This window comes from Cetorhinus maximus, chromosome 5, assembly GCF_964194155.1.
Source record: "Cetorhinus maximus chromosome 5, sCetMax3.hap1.1, whole genome shotgun sequence".
Classification (NCBI taxonomy): Eukaryota; Metazoa; Chordata; class Chondrichthyes; order Lamniformes; family Cetorhinidae; genus Cetorhinus; species Cetorhinus maximus.
Window position 1 is genome coordinate 114269124 of NC_135883.1, and position 15143 is coordinate 114284266.

The 15143-nt window shown below is 43.7% G+C and overlaps 1 long non-coding RNA gene across 3 annotated transcripts in view; it reads right to left on the bottom strand.

Annotated features, from left to right (window-relative positions):
* Positions 1-685: 685 nt before the first annotated feature.
* LOC144680348 (uncharacterized) overlaps positions 686-15143 on the bottom strand; it is a 76952-nt gene continuing 62494 nt past the window's right edge. For 2 of the 3 annotated variants that reach the window (XR_013576545.1, XR_013576544.1), the window contains 4 exons: positions 13061-13089; positions 12357-12498; positions 1111-1256; positions 686-1014 (listed from right to left, as the gene is read on the bottom strand). This is a non-coding gene — a long non-coding RNA (uncharacterized LOC144680348). The remainder of the gene's footprint in view (positions 1015-1110; positions 1257-12356; positions 12499-13060; positions 13090-15143) is intronic. The other variant, XR_013576546.1, reaches the window with a different exon arrangement.

The following is a 15143-nucleotide window of genomic DNA, read 5'->3' on the forward strand; positions in this document are numbered from 1 at the left end:
GGCTCCGCGACCACCCGCGCCCCCTCCCGCCATGTCCGCCCAACCAAAGTAAAATCCTGGCTTATGTTTCTATGTCACAAATAAGCATAAGATAAAGAGATGCTGAGCCAGAAAGAGTCCAGTTTTATGGTGTAACTTGGTTAAAAAAATTAGTTTTGTGGGTTTTATTTCAAAGCTGGAGAAAGAAGTAGAAATTAAGGTTTAGCGAGAGAATTTGAGAGAGGAGACCTTTGTAGTCATGGGCCAGACCACCACCCCCACTCCACCCCTAGCGGGGTGGGAAGCATGAAATTGCATGGAGCAGATTCCCCCTGGGTTCTTGCCCGCCCCGACATCGAACTGATTTTACGCTGGGGCGCGCACAACCTCAGCCGGAAAGCCTGCCCTTGCCCCAATTAAGACCCTTAAGTAGCCCCTTAATGGCCACTTAAGGGCCGTTTCCTGGTCAGCCTCAATTTCAGGCTAGCGTTGTATGATAGCTCAGGGTGAAGCCCGGAAGTAAAGCTAGTTGGATCTCAGGCAGGAGGGGGGCTGGCAGGGAGACACTTCCATCAGAAGTCCCCTTAAGGTGCAGTGACCTCTGGATCTCCTCCCCCACCATCCCCTAGCCTATCTGCCGAGACCCCTGCTGACCCCCAGGCCTTCCCTACCATCCCTGCCCTTGGACCCCAGCCACTTACCTTGTCCTCCGGGTCCTGGGACTTAGTGCCAGGCAACTCCCTGCAGTGCCTCTTCCTGCCACTGCAGCGCTGTGCTGGAGAGCTGCCAGTCAATCAGATTGGCCGGCCACTCTCCCAGGTAGGACTTCCTCCTAAGTGAAGGACGAAAGTCCCACCTCATGCCAATGTAAAATGACATCAGGGCTGCTGATTTGGCGGGGATGTGTTCCCCACCAACTCCTCAGAGATTCAGGCCATGGTTCTTTAAAAATTGGAATGAATCTGGAGATCTTCAGGCATGTTCTGACACCAGGTGAGAAACTGTTAAAAAAGCTGAATTCCCATAGTTTGACTCCTAACAACAAAAGACCTCAAGGACAAGAAATCAGGTGGAAACAACACACAAAAAAATTACACCATAACAAAATGTTGTAAGAATTCATATTATCACCCTTCCATTTGGTGTTTCATCTCCCTCCTGAACAAAGAAAGAAGCTCCACTCTTAAAATATCAGTTTGGTCATCAGAATTTGAGATAATTCAAGGTTTCATCTAAATGATTTTCTTTTATCAATTCAATGCTTCATCAGGGTCAATCTACCGTTAAATAGGTGAGATATTACAAATGTTAAGTCTCAGTTGCAAATACAGTGACAGTCACACAAGACATTACTATAATAGTAAATTATTTCAACTTTCATTATAAAACAATTGTACTGCAGATAAAAAAAAACAGCGGCGGCTATAACTTTCCAGTAGCTGGAATGTGGCAAGACCCTTTCAACAAGTGGGCTAGTAAAAGAGTTACTGTAACCAAAACCCACTCAACATTTTACATTTAATTTAGTATATACCATAGTTATGATGTACAATGAAATACACTGAAATAAAAATAAACTCACAAATCATTTCAGCTTTGATTGATTTAGAATGTAACATGGTACTTTTGTAGACACTCATGACATTAAAATTAAACAGAATTCAGTCTGGGCCACCAACTTGTTATTTTTCAGATGGGGTGTTTCATCTAAAAAGCATGTTTCTGAGTACCTTGTCCATCCAAGCATTACATAAACAGGCTTCAACTATAGAAGTGACAGGAGACCTGTTTTTGTTTTCATGGAACTTCCTATGTGGGAATTGCCAAGCAAAGTCTGTTTTTTTCAATCTTTGAACTCTATTTTTGTTGGGTCAGAAAGAGAATTGAGGGTTATTCTCACATTAATACAAAAAAGTTAATCAAACATTCAAACTGAGGTCTTTTTAGCTCCTGCCTATTAATTTTTCTGGAGTTGTAATGAGAGAAAATGAGGAAAGTGGGGGGGAATAGATTAATAGCTGCTGTATGTGGGCAGATAGTTCAGAAGTGCAATACAGAAAGAGAAATGGGACAAAAGCAATATTAAGAATGGGAATATGATTGAACTGCAATGTTTAAAATAATTCTCTCTCCCTCCCAGTTTGTGAGCAAACTCAATCTGCTTGAACCCTGCTAATAGTTTTCAACTAGGATTTAGCCTTTCTCATCCAGCAATAATCCACTGGAATCCATTTCTTTGATTTCAGCTCAACTAAACCAAATAAACACTCCCTAAAGTGTCTATTTTTAGTGAAAACAAACACACACCTAGTATCTACAACAATGCCACATTGAAACTGCTATGTAACCACTTCTAAATTCAGAATCTCCAATCGGGTTATTTTCGGTGAGTGACACTTTTCAGTTTGAAATGTGCTGTTAAAGAAGGAAAGCCTGCATATAACCAGATGATATGGACTGTTAAAAAGAGATAGTGTAATAATGTTGTTGCTGTATTTCAAAATAGCTGATAAGAGCATATGGCAAACAATAATTTTATGTAGAATCTCTCGACAGTTACATCATGACATTATTTCTCCTGTGCATTATGAAAAGGTTGGGCAAGATGTATTACTTCATATTTTATTTTCTTGTAACTAGCCACAGAAAATTAATTTTCCCTCATCCATCCTCCAATCAGACCATCATACAACAATCCTCCAATATTTGGATTTGAGTTAGAAATTTTGTTTCCCACAGCCTGGGACTGGCTGTTGACCAAGAACTAATTTTTAAAAATTTGTTCTTGGGATGTGGGCGTCACTGGCTAGGCCAGCATTTATTGCTCACCCCATTGCATTTGAGGGCATTTAAGAGTCAGCCACATCAGTGTGGGTCTGGAGTCACATATAGGCCAGCAAATTTCCTTCCCTAAAGGGCATTAGTGAACCAGATGGGTTTTTACAAAAATCAGCAATGGTTTCATGGTCATCACTAGACTTTTCATTGAAATCAAATTCTACCATCTGCAGTGGTGGGATTTTACCCCAGGTCTCTAGGGCATTGCCCTAGGTTTCTGGATTACCAATCTAGTGACAATACCACTATGCCACCGCCTCTCCTAGAAGATTAGTCTTGTGTGACACCCATTTTTCCTTCATATGTGCAGTACTTTAGATTCATCATTATTAAGTTTCATCTTCCACTGTTTGTCCACTACATATTTTAACCAACATATTCTATGATTTATAAACTGTCTCTTCTGATTTCACTGCCCCTCCTAGTTAGGTATCAATAGCAAGTTCGATGAATTTGCATTGTTTCTGAGTCTGGTTTATGATGTAAATTATAAACCGTAGCAGTTCCAACACTGAGCCACAGGGCGCTCTGGAATTCTACCTTCCCTGACATAGCTCCTCAAGCAATTGCTTGTTTTCTACCCTCACTGCACTTTTTATCCATTCCCAGAGTTTATCACAAATCTTCTTTGCGTTTAATCAATAGCCTTTCTTTTGGGCCATATAAAATTCCTGTTGGAGGTTTAGATATGCCGTGGTCACAAGGCTTTCCACAATCTACTTAGGTTGTAATTTTCTCATAGACCTGGATTTTATGGCCATACGTATTGATGAGCTTGATCAGGCAAGACATTTCCCTTCTGAAACTATGTTAACTACTGTTTCTAGTTTATCTTTTTAAAAGACAGAGAATCCTGAAGTTCACTCCTGATATTTAATAAGATTATTTTATATCACACAGAAGTAAGACTAGTTGGTCCATAATTACTTGACTGTTTTGTCACCCTTTTTAAAAAAGGTAGCATTGCTGGCTTGTTTTCAAACTATTCCTTAACACCGTAATTGTGGGGCCTCATAAACCTCCTCTGCACTCAACATTGAGATAAATATCATATATTCCTCGTGATTTGTTTGCTTCCAGGCCTTTTGATCTGTTTAAGACTTTTTTTAACTCATTCATGGGTTATGAACATTGCCAGCAAGGCCAGAATTTATTGTCCATCCTTCGTTCCATGTCATTTAAATTTTTTTAACTAATGAAGAAGTTTAAAAGACGGAGTAGACTTGACACTCAACGTGTCCAATCAAGGTAAAGTAGCAATCAACAAAACCAACATAATGTTGAGCTTCAATAGAACATGACAAAGTCAAAATGGACAGTGATCAGACCACACCACTTGTATTGCATCCAGTGTAGTTACCAAATCACAAGGAAGAGATTCAAGACCTGAAGGTAATGCAAAGCAAAGCTATAAGTCTGATCTATAGCATCAAAGAACTAGATTATAAGGAAAGACTGAAGGCACTTGGGCTTTTCATCCTGAAAAGGAGGCACCTGAGAGGGCATCTTCTATATAATACAATGGTTAAGGGAATAGAAAGATAAATCTTGAACATTACTTTAAACTAAGAATAGGACAAGAGGATACAGATTCAAACTAGAAAATAGTAAATTTAGGATTGATGTGAGAAATTCTACTTCACACGCACAATGATCAATGCATTGACTGCTCTTCCAAATAGAGCAGTAGAGATTTAAACAATCCCTGCAATCAGTTTCAAAATGATTGAATGCTGCAGTTGTTATCTAGGACAGATGGTCTGAAAGGCCTTCCTCACCCATATTTGTCTTATAAAACTTTGCATTCCCATAAACGTATACCATGTTAATAATTTTAACATTCTAATTAAAAATGATCTTCACATTTCTGAACCTACCACCACCATCCTGCCCCAATCCCCTTCAACATCCATTCGTTTTGATGGATGGAAATGTAAAGGTTGATGAGTGTGGAAGTGGAAAACCCTAGCCAAGGTAATCACTATACTGGTATTAACAGTGGTAACATATTAACAGCATGCTTTCATATGTGCATATAATTGTTATGTTAAATCATAGAGCTCTGTTTAAACTGGCAAACAGCAAAGTGTTCTTACCTCCAAAGCTGACTTTTTTTGTCATTTAAAGGAATTTCAGGGCATTCGTCAATGTTCCATTAAAGATGGACTAATGCTGCCTCGTGTAATTTAGGCTAATATCAAACTGCCATACAAATTTATACTATCTTGGCATAACTGCTCAATAGATGTTTCTGATAACTGTAGTCTTGATTTTAACTCACTCAAAACCCACTCAGCAACACGGAATTAAAATCGGGCCTATGTTTCTTGCATGGGTCAACATGTCTTTGTTTTCTCTGCCCTGTGGTAAAGATACAATAATACATTTTCCAGTCTTTTGTATATTCCTGCTGATGCACAATTTCATGGTTTCTCCATTTCAGTATGTGAACAAACCTTGGGGTTATACACAACAGATAAGTTCTCTATCAATGGTTTTGACGATGCAACTTAATCTATTCAGAGAAAATGGTATCAGTTTCAAGCAAATAGCTCAAATGGGTGATGATGGGTTATAATTTTTCTCTCACTTGTAACCCAGCTGCAGTCTATTCCTTGTATTTTCAAACATGTCATATTATTCCTATGGCCAGTGAAATTGGCAAAAACATCTCAAACAGTAAAATACTTTAAATCAAAGGGCAAGCCAAATGCTTGACTGGCTGACCCCATTTGCACTTTATTAATTATATAAATAGATTAAAATCAAATGAACAGAAGTATCACCAGTTGCACTGATGTAACATTTGTACTTTGTTATAATTTTGCCTAAGGTTCTGTTCCTTCACCCAGGGGCGGTTAACCTTTAGGTGGTAAAAAATAAACTCTTCGTAAACAGAAATTAACATTATTGAGTGAAACACAGCCTTTTAACTATACTTATACTGTGAGCGGTTAACACCCGCATTAAATCAAAAGATCGAGCAAGGTTATTCAACGTTAAGTATTTATCTGACAATATTGGCAACAATAATTTTTTAAGACTCTGATACACAAAGTGCTGTAGTAAAGATGTGCTGTAGGAGAAGCTGTTTTAACTAGAATTGACACTGGTGATATGAAAAGACTTTGCTAATGTTGTGTTATTTGCTCCTAAATGAAGGGTCCTTCATTAAAGAATAACAAGATTCAAGATATCTCTTCTATACACATGCTACTTGCTGACTAACATTGCTCCAACTATTGTATCACGTTTAGATTACATCACTTCCCGTGATATTGTATACAAAATTATTTACATATTCAGTAGTGTGTTCATCAGTATTAAAGCGATTAAAGGAATGTCACAACAACTAAATGTTAATGTAATTGCCATAAATATCCTTTAAAGAATGAATTGAGTGGAAATATTATGGAGTAATAAGAAACAGCAAATGCACAAAATGAATTCTGCACATTGGACTTTACAAATGAAGATTATAGACAGATTCCAGATTGGGTAAATTTCCTGTCAGAATTTATAACTAACAGATTATTGAAGTGCAATAAAAAGAAACTCAAAACATTGTGGGGACCAAACTGAAGAGCCACTGAAAATGGGCATGGAGATTGCAACACATAATTAACGCATGCCAGCTGATTATAACACAGTGTGCCAACTTAGGGCTGCCAGCTCATTTGAATGTTCTCTGAGTACAGATGAATCAGCATCAGCGGAGGCATTGATATTCAATATCTGAGTAGCTAACACTGCTTAAAGCTAGCCTGCACTTATTAAAAAGGGGGGATGGGGAGGAAGGTGGTGTTGCATTGTGGTTGTAGCGGATGCTTGGAGTCATTGATGAAGAGAATCTGAGCTGGGAAAGAGTGAGAAATGGTACAGCACGGGAAAGATAGGGCCCCAAGGTATTCAAACGCTGCATTGAAGGTCTTGGTGGAGAAGGAGGAAAAGAAGAGAGATGTTCCATACTGGCATGGGGGTAGGAGACACATCCAGACACATGGGGCAGAGTAGTTTGCTCGTCGGGCGAGCACACGCCTGACCCGAATGAGGGTAAAATGATGCACGATGAATCCAGGTGAGCGTCCCAATGTCATCGTGCACTCGCAGAAACTTCGGTCGGCGGGAGGGCAGGCGGGAGTCGGCAGCCCACTCGCCGATGATTAACAGGCTTATTAAGGCCATTAAAGTTCTAATTAAATGAAAATTTTCACTGCCTGTCCAACCTTACGGTTGGCGGGCAGCTGAAAAGGCCAAGTGGCCTTTGGACTTTTTGCGAAACCTCATCCACAGGCGGGATAAGGTTTCGATCAGTGACTTAATAAATTTAAAATTTTTGAAAATAAATTGTAACGTGTCCTTGCTCATGTGACAGGGTCACATGAGGGGACATGTTATTAACATTTTTAAATTCTTTATTTTTTTATGTTCAAAACGCTTCAGCTCCCTGAGGCAGCCTCAGGGACCTTTCACTGCACGCACCCACGCATGTGCGAAGTTCCACGCTCGCCTCCTCCGCCCCCACACAGGCAGTGCTGAGCGCTGCAGCGCGTGGTTCATGCTGGCTGGCCATTAATTGAACAGCCAGCGTGAAATGACGGTCATGGCCCGATCGCGGGCGACAGTCCGATTTGCGGCCGTTCCCGCTTGCCCCCGCCGAACCCACCCAATGACCGGAAAATCCTGGCCATGGACAAATAGGAGCGGCAGCAGAGAGCTGTGGGGAAATCAAGCCCTGAGGACCTGCATGCAGTGTTGCAAGAAGTTGAATGACAATAGTGGTTAAGATGGGTCACCAGATGCCATATCCTACCATCTGCATTAATAGCCTCAGTTGCTGCCCAAAGTACCACATCCCCATCTCCCACCTAACAACAATCTCTATTAATCAGCACTCATACCTAACATACGTATGCTTCACCTCACACTCACACACCTAGTACTGCTGCAAGCCTCACACCCATATCTCACAGCTTGCATGCATTGCCAGCTATTCAATCATGACATCACCCAAAGACATTGCATGATACTCACTGACACACTTCCCTCTCTTTTGCAGGACATAGTGACAGACAACCAAGGCAGCAGAATCTAACTGGAGGGGGAGAGGCATGCCTGCAAACCTAACCCCTGTGGGGAAGACAGGGCTACCCATTATTAGAATGACCAATGTGAGGATGATGTGGCCAGGAGAGAGCCTGAAACTATTGAAGACAACAATATCCTCGTACTTAAATGTCCTTCTCACATCCCACTTCTGTCTCATGCCACAGTCACCTCTGATTAACAAGCTGCAGATGGTGTTAGTGTGCACCTTTTATTTCCACCCTCGCCTTTCCCTCATCCACCACCCTCCCCCCAAACACTGCTACCACACCTTTTTGCTGTTTCAGTTGAGATATCCCACCAGCAGGACAGACTCAGCAGAGGTGGCAGCACAGTGGTAATACAGTCAGGAGGGAGTTGCCCTGGGAGTTCTCAACATCAACTCTGGGCCCCATGAAGTCCCATAGCATCAGGTCAAACATGGGCGAGGAAACCTCCTGCTGATTACCACATACTGCCCTCCCTCAGCTGATGAATCAGTACTCCTCCATGTTGAACACCGCTTGGAGGAAGCAGTGAGGGTGGCAAGGGTGCAGAATGTACTCTGGGTGGGGGACTTCAATGTCCATCACCAAGAGTGGCTTGGTAACACCACTACTGACCGAGCTCTAAATGACATAGCTGCTAGACTGGGTCTGCGGCAGGTGGTGAGGGAACAAACAAGAGGGAAAAACATACTTGGCCTCATCCTCACAAACCTGCCTGCCACAGATTCATCTGTCCATGACAACATTGGTAGGAGTGACCACCACACAGACGTTTTGGAGATGAAGTCCTGGTTTCACATTGAATCGTGTTGTGTGGCACTACCACCATGCTAAATGGGATAGATTTCGAACAGATCTAGCAACTCAAGACAGGGCATCCACGAGGCACTGTGGGACAGCAGCAGAATTATACTTGAACACAGACTGTAATCTCGTGGCCCGGCATATCCCCCACTCTACCATTACCATAAAGCCAGGGAATCAACCCTGGTTCAATGAAAAGCAGGAGGGCATGCCAGAAGCAGCACCAGGCACACCTAAAATGAGGTGTCAACCAGGTGAAATTATAACACAGGGCTACTTGTGTGCCAAACAGCATAAGCCGCAAGTGATAGACAGAGCTAAGCGATCCCACAACCAACGGACCAGATCTAAGCTCTGCAGTCCTACCACATCCAGTTGTAGATGGTGGTGGACAACTAAACAACTCACTGGAGCAGGAGGCTCCACAAATATCCCCATTCTCAATAATGGGTGAGCCCAGCACATCAGTGCAAAGGATAAGGCTGAAGCATTTGCTTCACTTTCAGCCAGAAGTGCTGAGTGGATGATCCATCTCGGCCTCCTCCGGAGGTCCCCAGCATCAGAGGTGCCAGGCTTCAGACAATTCGATTCACTCCACATGATATCAAGCAACGGCTGAAGGCACTGCAGACTGCAAAGGCTAGGGCCCTGACAATATTCTGGCAATAGTACTGAAGACTTGTGCTCCAGAACTTGCAGTGCCCCTAGCCAAACTGTTCCAGTACAGCTACAACACTGGCATTTACCCGGCTATGTGGAAAATTGCCCAGGTATGTCCTGTACACAAAAAGCAGGACAAATCCAACCTGGCCAATTACTACCCCATCAGTCTACTCTCCATCATCAGTAAACTAATAGAATGGGTCATCAATCGTGTTAGTTTGGGTTCCGTCCAGGCCACTCAGTTCCTGAACTCATTACAGCCTTGGTTCAAACATGGACAAAAGAGCTGAGCTCCCGAGGTTAGGTGACTGTGACTGCCCTTAACATCAAGGCCACATTTGACCAATGGTGGCATCAAGGAGCCCTAGCAAAACTGGAGTCATGGGAATCAGCGGGAAAAATCTCCATCAGTTGAAGTCTTACTTAGCACAAAGGAAGATAGTTGTGGTTGTTGGAGGTCAGTCCTCTCAGCTCCAGGACATCACTGCAGGAGTTCCTCTGGATAGTGTCCTTGCCCCAACCATCTTCAGCTGTTTCATCAATGACCTTCCTTCCATCATAAGGCCAGGAGTGGGGATGTCCACTGACAATTGCATAACGTCCAGCACTATTCACAACTCCTCAGATACTGAAGCAGTCCATTTCCAAATGCAGCAAGACCTGGACAATATCCAGGCTTGGCTAACAAGCGGCAAGTAACATTCACACCACAGATATGCCAGGCAATGACTATCTGCAACAAGAGAGAATCCACCCTTCGCCCATTGCCGTTCAATGGCATTACCATCACTGAATCCCCCACTATCAACATCCTGGGGGTTACCTTTGACCAGAAACTGAACTGGACTAGCTATATAAATACTATGGCTACAAGAGCAAGTCAGGGGCTAGGAATCCTGCGACGAGTAACTTACCACCTGACTCCCCGAAGCCAGTCCACCATCTACAAGGCACAAGTCAGGAGTGTGATGAATACTCCCCACTTGCCTGGATGAGTGCAGCTCCAATAACATTCACGAAGCTTGACACTGTCCAGAACAAAGCAGCCCGCTCGATTGGCACCACATCCACAAACATTCACTCACCCCACCACCAATGCACAGTAACAGCAGTGTGTACCATCTGCAAGATACACTGCAGGAATTCACCAAGGCTCCTCAGACAGCATCTTCCAAACCCCTAGCTGCTACCATCTAGAAGGACAAGGGCAGCAGATGCATGGAAACACCACCAACTGGAAGTTCCCCTCCAAGCCACTCACCATCCTGACTTGGGAATATATTGCCGTTCCTTCACTGTCGTTGGGTCAAACTCCTGGAATTCCCTTCCTAACAGCGCTGTGGGTGTACCTACACCACATGGACTGCAGCGGTTCAAGAAGGCAGCTCACCACCACCTTCTCAAGGGCAACTAGGGATGGGCAATAAATGCTGGCCCAGCCAGCGATGCCCACATCCCATGAATGAATTTTTAAAAAAGGTGCAACCTGGTCAGGCAGTGGAGGAACATCGTGAAGACACAACACCATCACTTAGTTTCTCACTCACAGCTACCAGCTCAGATCCTGATATTGTGTGCATCTTAGAGGTGGCCTTTATTGCAAGGGAATGGAGTATAAAAGTAGGGAAGTTTTGCCCCGGCTTTACAGGACATTGGTGAGAACACGACCAGAGTACTGCCCGACAGTTTTGATCTTCTTACTTAAGGAGGAGCATACTTGCATTGGTAGCAATTCAAAGAAGGTTCACTAGGCTGATTTCTCGGATGAAGGGGTTGTCTTATTGGGAAAATGAAGCACGTTGGACCTATACTCATTGAAGTTTAGTAGAATGAGAAATGATCCTATTAAAACATTGTGAAACAGATTCTGAGGGGGCTTGGCAGGGTAGTTTTCCCTTGCAGAGAATCTAGAACTAGGGGGATGAAGAGTCACAGTGTCTCCATAACTGCTGTCCTCTTCCAAGAAGCCAACAATCATGCAACCACCTCTACTACATTTTGCCCTTGCTTTTGCCTGTCAGTCAGCCAGCCAGCTCTCCTCATCCTTCTCAACCTATCTCTAGCCTTTGACTCAGTTGATCACACCAACCTCTTCCAACACCCCTCCATCATTGTCCAGCTGGGTGGGACAGTGATCACCTGGTTCCATTCTTAGCTATCTAATTGCAAATGGAGAATCAACTGCATTGACCTCTCTTCATGCCCCTGCGCTATCACTTCTGGTACCCCCCAAGGATCTATCCTTAGCCCCCTCCTGTTTTGCATCTATATGGCACCCCTCAGCGACATTGTCTGAAAGCACAGCATTAGTATTCACATATATGCTGATGTAATCCAACCTTACCTCACCAACAACTTTCTTGATTCCTCCACTATCTCTAAATTATTAGGTTGCTTGGACTGAACTTAATGCAGCCCGTGGTGGCAGGAATCATTGCAGCCAGGCCGACTTCATCACAGGAGAGGACCTGTATCAGTCTCCCAGTTGAGGGAAAACCTCCCCCAATTAAGTCAGAGAGTAAAAGGAGCTGACATGGGATTCCAGGCAGCTAGCGGTGGAGTGTCCATTAGGCTCATTGATGAGCCAGATGACACCCATTAACCCTGAGCCCCCCGTAATTTAGTGATGGTTCAGGGATTAAATGGAAGCTGCATGGGCCTCCTGCATCCTCAGAAGGCCACCCAGCAAAAACTGTTGGCTTTGCCAGCATGTGCAGTAATTGTAAGTTAAACCTATCATACTGTTATGGGGATCATGTGGCTGTACAGATGAATCAGCCCTGAGCGTGGGTTATCTTAGGGGGTCTCAGTACAGGCATCAGAAGCTCTGTAAATAAAGTTAGTGTTCCTTACAAGAAACCTTCCCGGTACTCCAAGTTTATTACAATTGGCGACAAGAATAAATAGTTCCAATGCCACACCTCGCCGCTTGAATGTGAGTATTTCAATTTTTAAGGGAGGAAAGGAAAGTATACTCACAATTCATGCCACTCTTCGGCAGAATCAACCCATACGACTCATCCATCGAGGACTGGAGTCTGTACATAGAGCGACTAGCTTTCTACTTTATGGTGAACGAAATAACGGCGGAGGAGAAACAGAAGGCAATTCTTCTATGTGTCTGCGGGAGCAAAACATATAACCTAATCTGTAGCCTGACGGCTTTGAATGCACCAAATTCCAGATCCTTCAACGAACTAGTAGACCTTGTAAAGGCACATTTTCAGCCTAAACCATTGGTAATCATGCACAGATTCAAGTTCAACTCTCAAGTAAGGGCCCCCGGTGAGTCTATTGCAATGTACATCATGAAGTTAAAACAGTTAACAGAGCACTGTGACTTCGGTGATACTTTAAACGACATGTTGCAGATCGTTTGGCTTGCAGCATACACAACAACGCCATTCAATGCCATTTACTTGCAAAGATTAATATAGACCTGAAGTGCGCCATGGAGATAGTACTAGCGATGGAGATAGCGGTAGCAATGGAGAGTGCTGAGAGGGAGGCTTTGCAGAGTGTACAACATGGCGCCATTCTGCAGTCAGGGAGGGAACCTGCTGCCAGGCGTGTCGCGAAGACCAGGGAAGCTACCTTGAAGTGGGACACGGTCCCTACTGCTTGAAAAACAAAAAGAAATACTGGAAGCAGCTCACCACCAATCCAGAAAATTAAAGTGTTACCTTTGTCGGGGTAATCATGTATTGGAAACCTGCAGATTTAAAGAGACAGAGTTAACATTTCGAGTTCGAATGCTTCTGAAAGAATCAAACGGACTCAAAATTCTGGCCTGCATTTTTCAGTGGGTGTGCGGGGCTGGGCCTGACACGTCGGCATGTAAAATGATGCGCGATGATGTTGGGTGTGCGTCCCGATATCATTGTGCTGTTTCATGACGTTTCATTCGGCAGGCGCGCAGCCAACTCCGGTGCGCGCCCGCCGATATTTAAACGGCCTAATAAGGCCATTAAGGCAGTAATTAAGGTCAACTTTACGCTGCCTGATCAACCATACAGTTGGCGAGCAGGCGAAAAGGCCAAGCGGTCTTTAAGTTTTTTAGGAAACCTCATCCACGAGCGAGATGAGGTTTCCTAAAGCTTTTGTTAATTAAATTTTTTAAATTTCTGAAATATAAAAACATGTCCCATCTCATGTGACATAGTCACAAGAGGGGATATGTTTAATAAAATTTTTTATCCATTTATTTATTTATCTGAAAAGTGCTTTAATCTCCCTGAGGCAGCTCCATGCCTCAGGGAGATTGAAGCACTCTTTCGCACACGTGTGCGAAAGGGCACTGGCCCCGACTCTCCCTCCTCCCCCCACCCGCACAGGTAGCACTGAGCGCTACCGCTCGCGTATTACACTGGACGGGCCTTAATTGGCCCGCCCGCGTAAAATGGCGGCACGGAGCCAATCGCGGGCGGCGGACAGCTCCGTGACCTGCCCGCTCCCGCTGAGCTCACCCGATGTGGGAAAAATTAAGGCCTCTGTGTCTCTCTCCACAGATGCTGCCAGGCCTGCAGTTTTTCCAGCATTATCTGTTTTCATTTTATGATCAGAGCTTAAGTTTAACAACTTATCTTAAATACAACACTACTAACAATGTAGAACTTCCTCGGGACTGCACTGTAGTAGCTTATTTTATACACTTAAGTCCTGGAATGTGATGTGAATCCAGAGCCTTCTGACTTTGAGGCTAGAGTACTATTGAACCAAGTTGGCACTCAGCTTTAGTAAAGTAGTTGAGTAGGGAAGAACACTTGGCAAAGTGTATTGATTAGAGGATTAATTTGGTCAGGAACTAAAAACAGAAAATGCTGGAAAAACTTAGCAGGTCACCAGCATATGTGGAGAAAGAAACAGAGCTAATGTTTCGAGTCTGTATGACTTTTCTTCAGAGCCTAAGGAACTACCTGCTTTTCTTCAAATTGCGCTTTGGGATCTATAACACAAAACTGAGCACGGAAATGGAACAGCAGTTTAATGGCTCACCTGAGAAAATCTGATATGCAACACTCCCTCACTATTGTATTGCAGAATATAGTCTGCAGTTGTAGAGGTTGATTAAACCCATCTTTCAGACTGAGGCGCAAGTATTTTTTTATTTCATGGGATGTGGGCGTCACTGGAAAGGCAAGCATTTGTTGCCCAACCTAATTGTCCTGGAACTGAGTGGCTTCCTCAACTATTGTGGAGGGCATCGCTGTGGGTCTGGAGTCACATGTAGGCCAGACCAGATAAGGACAGCAAATTTCCTTCCCTAAAGGTCATTAGTGAACCATATAGGTTTTTACGACAAACGATGATAGTTTCATGGACACCATCACTGAGACTAGCTTACAATTCCAGATTTTATCAACTGAACTTAAATTCCACCAGCTGCCATGGTGAGGATTTGAGCCTGGGCCCCCAGAAGTTTAGCCTGAATCTCTGGATTACTAGTCCAGTAACATGGGGGAGGCTGACATAGTGACATCGTCACTGTTACTGTATTAGTGTTCCAGAGACCCAGGGTAATTCTCTGGGGACCTGGGTTGGAATCCCACCATGGCAGATGGTGAAACTTGAATTCAATAAAAGCCTGGAATTAAACAGGTCTGCAAGATCAGTTTTTTAATGTGTGGTAACTTTAAATGTTTTTCACAGCTGCAAGCACAGGGGGCAGAAGTTTTATGTCCCGCATGCGGGCACGTGCCCAACCCTATCGGGCGTGAAATAGCGCGCGATGATGTCGGGTGAACATCCCAACATTATCGCGTGTTC